Genomic DNA, 9,334 nt, shown 5'->3' with positions numbered 1-9,334 from the left:
CCCCCCCCCTCCCTCTTTCTCTAAAGTATTTTAATTTCAGTTACATCCATACATCCATGTGTTCAGGAGTAGGACATGTAGAGAAGAGTGTGGGTGCTGAGAAGGTCTGAGAAGGATTTCAGATCCGCAGCAACTGTAGCTGCAGGCAGGTGTGAGCCTTCTGATGTGGGTGCACAGATCCTCTGCAAGAGCCATATGCTCTTAACCACTGAGCCATTTCTCCAGCACTACACTGAAGAATCTCTCTTTTCCCCTCAAATTTAAAAATATTTCTTACTGACTTAGTAAAAACTATATGTTAAATATAGTATTTAAATATATGGACCCTTATGACATACAGAGATCGTTCAACATAGTGGTTATCACCACTGTACAGATGAGGTAAGTTCAGCTTTAGAAAAAGAAATGATGTAAAGCTGTCTTTAAAAAAAAAAACAATTTTTTAATTTGGCTGGAGACATGACTTAGACATTAAATTCATTACCAAAACCTTATTTTCATTAATTTTTTGAAAATTTCATACAGTGTATTTTGATCAGTTACCATTCCTGCATCCCTTCTCTGAATTACTCCTCTCAGTTACACCCTCATCACCCTCAACCTCCTACCCTTTTCTTTTCAAAACAGGAGTCCAATTTGTGTTGGCTATATATTCCTGAGTATGAGATTGTTCACTGGAGCACAGTAAGCCTACCAGAAGACACACCCTTAAAACTGATTCTTCCCAACCCCTGAAACTATCAATCGTCCTAGCTTCTCTGTGATCCTACACTGGCTTGCTGACTGCATCTCATGAAGGTTTTCCTAGGCAACCACAGCTGCTATGAATTAATGTGTACAGCAGTTGTGTTATATCCAGAAAAATCATGGTTTTGCTCCAGCCTTCCCTGACCCCTGGGTCTTATGATATTTCTGCCTCTTCTAAAACAGTCTTTGAAGCGTTAGGGATGGGGGTTGTGATGTAGGCATCCCGTTTGTGGCTTAGCACACCACTCACACGTGTCCTCTGCACTTTGACCAGTTGTGAGCTTCTTCATTACCCACCAACCATTGTGCAAGAAAGCTTCTCTGACAATGTCTAAGAACTATACAAATACAGGAGCAGAGAAAGACTAATCTAGAGGGCAGTTTGATTCACTGTCCATTTAGTAGATATGAGTAGGCTCAGCCCTGGAGCCTGTAAACTCCACAACCCTCAGCCCTACTTCAGACTGATAGTACAGGCATGTTTCCTCCTATGGAGCAGGCCTTAAGTCCAATCAGAAAGTGGTTGGTGGCCCCCCAAACATTCATGCCACTATTTCACCGTGCACATATGCTGCCATGCTGTCATTGTTGTACTTCACAGCTGGGTAAAACTGTTAATTGCTCCCACACACACACACACTAAAATGAAAGCTAGCTACCAGGGAAGAAGTTTCCTGAACAACACCAACTTGATTTCTCCATCCTCTGTGGCTAATGTGTATAGGGTCTTCGGCAATAGTCTTACTATCAAGTGCTGGTGTTAGAATAGGGTTATGTGAGGGGAATTCTGAGTGCTTGTGGAAAAATACTCCAAGAAAACCAGGCAAGAGTCTTGGGACCTCAGTTTCTTCAAAACACAGAATTGTTTCTGGAATATGTCTTCATGCCCCTCCCAGGTATAGTGTATGAGAGTGAGTTTACTTCAGATTATTCAGTACAACTGGCTATTGTTATTTGTTTATTTGCTTCTATAGGGAAACATGTTTTTACCATGTGCAGTTTTTCCTTGTGATTACTATTCAGGTGATATTTCTTAACTCTCACAGTATAAATTGTCTGATGCTGTAAATTAGGTTGACTACTGCATAAAACTTTAGTCCACCTCATTTTTTAGGCTCAATTCTTATAGGATCCCCAACCAATTAGAGCTCTAAACATTCTGATAAGCAATCAAGTACAATAGCAATAGACTATACTGTATCGTGGCTCTCTATGACACCTTTGACCAAACATGAAGGGAAGTATTCCACACCTGGCACTAAGCTTTTTGTTTGGCAACCAATGGCTTCTGAGATGAGTATTCCCTGTGTAGAGTAAGCTCATAAATAATAGGTTTCCCAACACCCTAGTGTAAGTTATCTCTTCCCCAACCGTACCTCCCATGCCTCTCCCCACGTCACCTTTCTTCCTTATTACTTCCTATTTCCTCCATCAGGTTTTGTTCTATTAGCCCCTCCCCTTAAGATTTCTCCTCCCCCTATCAGTGGTCCCCCTCTATTTTCCTGAAATCTACAGGCATTCCATATTACAGACACACAATGATACTATGCTGAGATCCACATATGAGTGAGAGGCTGTGAAGACTGCTGTCTTCCACCTGAAACCATTGTGAGGGAAGGATTACCACAAACTCAACCCAGGGGTCAAAACAACTGGGGTTCAGCTTCTCAAAGTCTATCTGACAATCAGAGAAATTTAGAACTGATAAAATCACAAAAGATCATCTGACTAAAGGAGGGAAATAGTATATACTCTTGGAGTAGATAGCTTAATATAAAATATTGATTCTGTTCAAATATATCTGTAAATTCAATGCAATTCCTACACAAATTCCAAATAAATTTTCCCGAGCCCCTCAGATCCTTATTTGAGAAGACATGTAAAAAACACAAAGTCTACAACAAATCAAGCCTAAGAAACCAATGCACAGGGATGTTCGAAACCAGATGCTATTGTAACACACAATCCAAAACCATATAGATAATAGGCAGCATAAATAGTATACAAACAAATACATGGAACAGACTAGAAAACAAAAATATATGAAAGCACAATGCTGTTATGATGGTACCAGATGCCAATTACAAAGTAAATTGAAATAAAGAAGCCCATAAAGGAGAAGGACAATTTCAGTGACAAAATTGTCCCCTAGAATATGCATGCCCTTAAGTGAAAGCTGTAGGACTGAAATCCAGGAGCACAGGATTGGAGCTGCTCTGAGAGCTTCAGATAGTAAGACACACCCAAGAATGGGTATGGAGCCCCCTGTGGGAAAAATAAGCCAGTGGTAGAGTCTGGGGCTTTCCACACGGCAGGTCCCACATACAGGAAAAGGTCTAAGGTTCCAGAGGCTGGAGGCTTTGGCGATGGCAGGCCCCAATGACATGAGAAAGTGCTTGGTTCCAAAAGGGTTTATTGTCATGGTGGATGGTAGATGGATCTGAATGTACCCCCCTGAATCTCAGGGCAGACCTGAGTTAAATAAGGAGGGGGGAAGGGGGAAGTTCTGGGAAGAATGCTTAATTTGCTCCACCCTCTGGCCTTCATTAGAATGGAAATCCCTAGGGCCTGAGGCCTGTAGTCACATCCTCCCTCTGTGCACTTTGGGAAGGGCTGTAATGGCCTACATGACTGAACAATGTAGGTCTATGGAGACAAGACTGCATGTCAGGACTCTGGGTTCTGGGGACATGGCCAAACACCTGCTGTTTCTCCCTTGGAGTCTCGGGATTCCAGGCCCATTCCCAACCATGAACCAAGATACCCTTATGTAGTCCCACAGTCCCCAAGGGAGATTAAGGTTGTCTTGACATTGGCCATCTACATAGCATTTTGTGGCTCTCAGATCACATCTTATAGGGCTGCTAAGGAAACGTTTCCCCTGCTTCTCTCTCTTGATCAGTGAGATAAGTGAGTCTGTTCTAGGCATGCTCTGGATGGAATCGAAATCTGATAAGATGAAAGCCCTCATTATACAAGAGGGCTGGTCTGTGTCCTCTTCCGGTAGAGCAATTCTGATGAAATTTCTTAGAAAATCTACCAGTTTGTTAGCAGCTGGGGAAGGGGAAAGACCTCAAGCACTTGTTCATGTTGCTGGAATTCTTACATCACTGCTGCCAGAGAAGAGGAGGGGAGGGCCAATAAGAAAGTTGAGGAGGTATGGGAAGAAAGAGGAGGGAAGGAGGAAAAGAAGGAAGGAAAGATAAAAAAGAAAAGGCAAACCATGACAACACAATTCTTGCCAAAAAGACTACAGATAAATTGAAAATTTAAAAGATAAGCACCCATGAAAAAATACCTCTGTAACACATATGCAAGAACACCTACTTAAAAATCCAGGTTAGTTTTATTGTATAAAAATTAAAGTGTTCTTTCCAAAAAATGATAAGAATCAAGCTACAGACAAATGCAAATCTGGAGAACACCTTACAATATTACACATGAGGAAGCATCTCATATCAGATTGAGAAAAACAAAAACAGATCTGAGGAGAAAAGATGGATGAGCCCTTGCTGATAGGGGACAGAAACACAGCTCCACACTGCAATCTTCAGCAACTTGAGGGGTTCTAGACTTTTAGGGATCTTGGGCTGAGCCAAGTGTGGATATGTGGCTTTTACACTGAGAATGACTTCAGTAGTAGCTGGCGTATGAAGCAGAATTGGTGGTTTTACTGAATACATTCTATCATAGGCTTGAGCACAAGGTTTAGGAGTAAAGGATGTTCAAAGGGCGGAGTGGAATGAGGAATAGAAAGTAACATCTGTGAAGACAGTTAGGAGAAGCGGGCAGCAAGGGATGGCAACTGTGGGGGCAAGCGCACGGCCTGAGCACTGAGAGCTGAAGTATAAGCAGGCAAGGATGGGAACTGAGAGGCACAGATGCCACGGAGTTCCCTCCCAGTCCTGGTATTCTACACTACCATGACAGAAAGGTATTTTGAGAGGCTCTACTATGAGGCCCAACTTTAGGAGTCAAAAGTTCTTCAGCTATCCTATCTTTGGAGGTCCTAGCAAGGTCAGGCCCTGGTGTTGGCACCGGAAGCTAGTCTAGCTACACAAAAAAGACCAAGTTGGAAGCTTGGAGAGCTCCATGCACTGGAATTTAATGAGTGAGAGTTAGAAGTCACTAACTCATTTGTCATTACTCATTTGTGCCATCATGTTTGGAGGCTCACCAGAAAAGCTGCCACGTGATTTTCAGGCAGCTAAGTTGTGAACAGTTGAAGATCTCCCTGGGTGCACAGAGGAGTCTCTGTCCCAGTACTGAACACTGCATCCTCACGCGGAACAGAATGGAGACAAGACCTGGTCCTCAGAAAGCCTGTGCCCCTTTGAGTCCTAATATCAGGGCAGCCCAGGGAGGCGACCTTCAGTTCTGTGCACAAAACTGACTTCTGAGTTGCTAGGTGAACACCACAAAGGAAGAAGCAAGAAGCCAGAATCCAAGTAACACAGAGACTGCTTTCACCAGATGCCTCAGGCCACAGAATGATGAGCTTGTCTGCAAGGTCATAGTGTCTCTTCACAGCATAGAAAAGTAACTAAGACACCATAAAACAAAGTGGATGTCCCTCTCTCTTGAGAAATTCCTTCTTTCAAACAATTTAGTCCACTTCTTTTAAATTCAGCCTTCTTTGAGTTCTCGGATATGTGGATTAAATGCACCAGCGATGAACATGAGTCCCCAACAATGCATCCGTGCTTCATTAGAGAAAGAGAGCAAATCACTTCCCCTTAACCAAGAGTGAGTTCAGATTTGAATTCTCTATTTCATGCTCCCCGTGTCTTTTCCTCTGTTGCATGAGTCTGATGGTAAAGGTTTCCTTGGGGTCCAAGAATGAATGGTGACAAGTGTGTGCAGTATGAATTGGACTTGATTCATTATGAAAACAAAGAATTAATTCTCAAAGAATTAATAAGAACGTTAATTGTAATAAAAAAAAACCAAAAAGATGAATGGTGCATATAAGACGAAAAGCAAAAAGTGAAAACTTCTCCAAATCGACACATACTCGTTAATAAAATCCTTTCCCCTGGTGATATGGATTAATTTTGATGCTGATGTAGGTCTGTATTAAAATTAAACACTTAATGTCAGTGGGAGTAGTCAGAGCATAAATACTCGTGACTGTAGTGAGAATGTACAAATAAACAAGGAGTGGATGTTGGAATACGTCCCTGGTGCTATGGCAATGTTTTCAGAGACAGAATAAAACGACAGCTATATATTCAGCATACAAGTATAGTATGAGAAACGCCATCTAGTATACATAGTTACAAGACACCGGTAGATGGAGATATAGTAAGATTGATGAATTCTAAATAACAAAATAGTAAGAGGAAACATGAAACTAATTTTTAGACAATACTATCAACATAAATTCAAAACACGGAGCTGAAAAGATGGTTCAGTAAGTAAATACTTGTTCGTGAGCTCACCATAAAGGTGTCTCTGTCAATGCCTCCTGCTCAGTGATTACTAAAGCAAGAACTAAGAGGAACTTAGCATTGTTCTGACATAGCTGAAGAGCAGCCTGCTTCATCTTTTCTCTTGAGATTCCAGCCATTTCTATCATGCTCTGAGGAAGAGAAAGACGAGTGTTGCCTCTTCGTTGCTTTAATTTCTGTTCTGCTGTGGTAGCATAGACCCACATAGGATGGAACAGAGACTGACTTGACACACTCAGAGGAAAAACAACTCTTTCCAAGACACTGAGGCATTATTGTCTAAAGAAGAGAATTAGTTCCAAGTGACTGGAATGAAGGACGGATCCAGACTGACTCATGGTCCCACTTAGCTAAACTCAGTTAATTTCAAGATCACTAAATAGAGCTGGGTAAAAACAATTATTGTAATAGCTTTAAAAAAGTCATTATGATATGCCAAGCATCACCCTCAATGTATATATCTTCACAAATGGACTGTGAGATGGTGATAATGATGTTGCTTTAAAATTAATTGGTTGGATGAAGGCCAGCCATTAATTAGTAAAGTCCAGGGTTTCAATATTCAAACCTGGGCAATCTGCCTTAGAAGCCTGGAAGCACACCTCGCCCCTGCTGTTCTCCATTAGGCACAATGGTTACTGGAGATCAGCGTCTCTCCAGCAGGGCTGCAGTTATAAATAAGAAACTGGTTCGGTTTTGATCAAACATATTCCTAGAGACCCATCTAAGAGCCATTCCTAGTTCTTATATTTTGTGTAGCTTTGTTTCAAGACGGTTTTGTTGTGGTTGTGTCTCTTTTTCACCAATTTTAAAAATGTTTTAAAATAGTTTAATGTTTTTAGAATTCTAGAAATGAGGCCGAGCGTATGGGATGGGTGGTGTGTGGTGTTAAGATGCTGGGTGATGACTTCTGCCTGTGAGAACATTGGAGATGCACACAGAGAAACACAAGGGGGATAAAGTGAATAAAACTCTCAAAAACCTTTTGTATATTGGAATCCATCCATCCAAAACAATTTCCCCCTAATAGCCTCTATTTGTCTCTGTCCAAGCCTCCTCTCCTAAATTTTAAAAGAAAACTACCAAATAATTAGGTTTTACTTTTTCAGATAGTTTTGCTTTTGAACTAAAACTAACTAGAACCCAAAATAATCACAGAAGGCAGAGGGATGACAGACCTGGGTAGGAGAGGGGAGGAGGAGGGGAAAGGGGGCAGGATCATGTTGGGGGGAGGAACAAGAGAGAAGCCCAGAGGAGTCAGGAGAATTAATGGAAATATGCAGGGGTGGGGGGAATCTCTAGAAAGTACCAGAGACCTGGGATGTGAGAGGCGTCCAGGACTCCATGTGGTGACTTTAGCTGAAATTCCCAACGGTGGGAAGATAGAACCTGAAGAGACCACTTCCAGTAGTTAGACAGGGTCTCCTCAGTGGAGAGATGGAGTCACTAACCCACTTTCAAAGTTTTTGACCCAGAATTATTCCTGTCAAAAAGAAATACAGAAACAGAAATGGAGCAGAAACTGAAGGAATGTCTCTCCAGTGACTTGCCCAACTCGGGATCCATCCCCATGGTTGGGCACCAAATCCTGACACTATTACTGGAGCTATCAATGTTGTACTTGCAGACAGGAACATAACATGGCTGTCTGCTGAGAGACTACCAACAGCTGAGTGAGACAGATGCAGATACAGCCAACCAGTGGATTGGGGTCAGGAACCCTTATGGAAGCGTTAATGGGAGGATTGAAGAAACTGAAGGGGATGGCAACTCCAAAGGAAGACCAACAATGTCAACAAACCTGGACCCCAGGGACTAAGCCACCAGCTAAAGAGCACACAAGCCTGATCCAAGACCCCTGAGAACATATGTGAAGTAGGTATGACCTAATGTTACTTGTGTTATAATGTTAATTTTGGTCCCCAAAACTGCTTACACAAGTGTCTGCATATAAGACACTGAAAGACCCTGCCCCCAATTGGCTCTGATTGGTAAATAAAGATGCCAGCAGCCAATGATTGGGCAAGACAGTCAGAGGAGGGACTTTTAGAATTCCTAGGCTTGGGACAGAGAAGGAGGAGGAGAAAAAGGAGGAGGAAAAGGAAGAAGAGGAGGAGGAGGAAAAGGAGGAGGAGAAGGAAGAGGAGAAAGAGGAGGAAGAGGAGGAAGAGGAGGAAGAAAAGAAAGAGGAGAAGGAGGAAAAGAAGGAGAAGGAAGAGGAGGTGGAGGAAGAGGAGAAGGAAGAGGAGGAGGAGAAAGAAAAGAAGGAGAAGGAGAAGAAGAAGAGAAAGAATCGCAATGAGAGGGTTATAGGACAGACCAGCCATATAAGAATTGTGGTAAGTGGCCCTAGTGGCCACTTCCCCAATTGGGTCTGGAGTAGCAGAGATGACATATAGATTTTAAGGATATTATCTCTGGGATACTGGAGGGGAGTGTTTGCTAGCCTTGGGAAGGGTTAGAAGTGCCCAGCCTTTAAGCTAGCCAAGACATAACAAAATTAACTGGCAAGTGTATGTATCTTTCATTCTCATACATGGAAATGTATTCTTGTACATAGAAAGAAGATAGCTCTTGGGCAGATGCATTTGGAGAACCCATCAGAACATAATGTGGGTAAATTAACTACTGCTACATATATGTAGCTTAAGCGTGTATGGCCTCAGTGGGAGAAGATTCACATAATCCCCATCCTGTAGAGACTTGATGCTCCAGGGAAGATGGATGCCTGGGGTGGGGAGCACCCTCTCAGAGATGAAGGGTCGAGGGGAATGGGCTGAAGAACTCTGGGAGGGGGAACCAGGAGGAAGGCAACATTTTGGATGTAAATACATAAAATAACTAATTAAAAAATAAATAAATAAAAATGTGACCAAAAGAAAGATCTATTTTATGTAATTATCCCTACATGTCCATAGTTATAATACTTCTCTTTAGATTATTATACATTTTAATTGTGCATGCAATTAATATAAATTTCCAAAGGTAGGAATGAAAAATCTGATTTTCAAACATGCTTCTTTGAATCTGGTCACAAAATTCTTCTTGTACTCTTATTACAATAGCACCATGGGTACTTGTATACTTTATATATTATGTGCATGCAGTATGTTTTTATATTCTGTATTTACTGTGCA

The sequence above is a fragment of the Grammomys surdaster genome, unplaced genomic scaffold (genome assembly GCF_004785775.1).
Source record: "Grammomys surdaster isolate TR1022 unplaced genomic scaffold, NIH_TR_1.0 125928, whole genome shotgun sequence".
Classification (NCBI taxonomy): Eukaryota; Metazoa; Chordata; class Mammalia; order Rodentia; family Muridae; genus Grammomys; species Grammomys surdaster.
The sequence above is the reverse complement of the archived record's forward strand: the minus strand, read 5'-3'. Positions refer to the sequence as shown.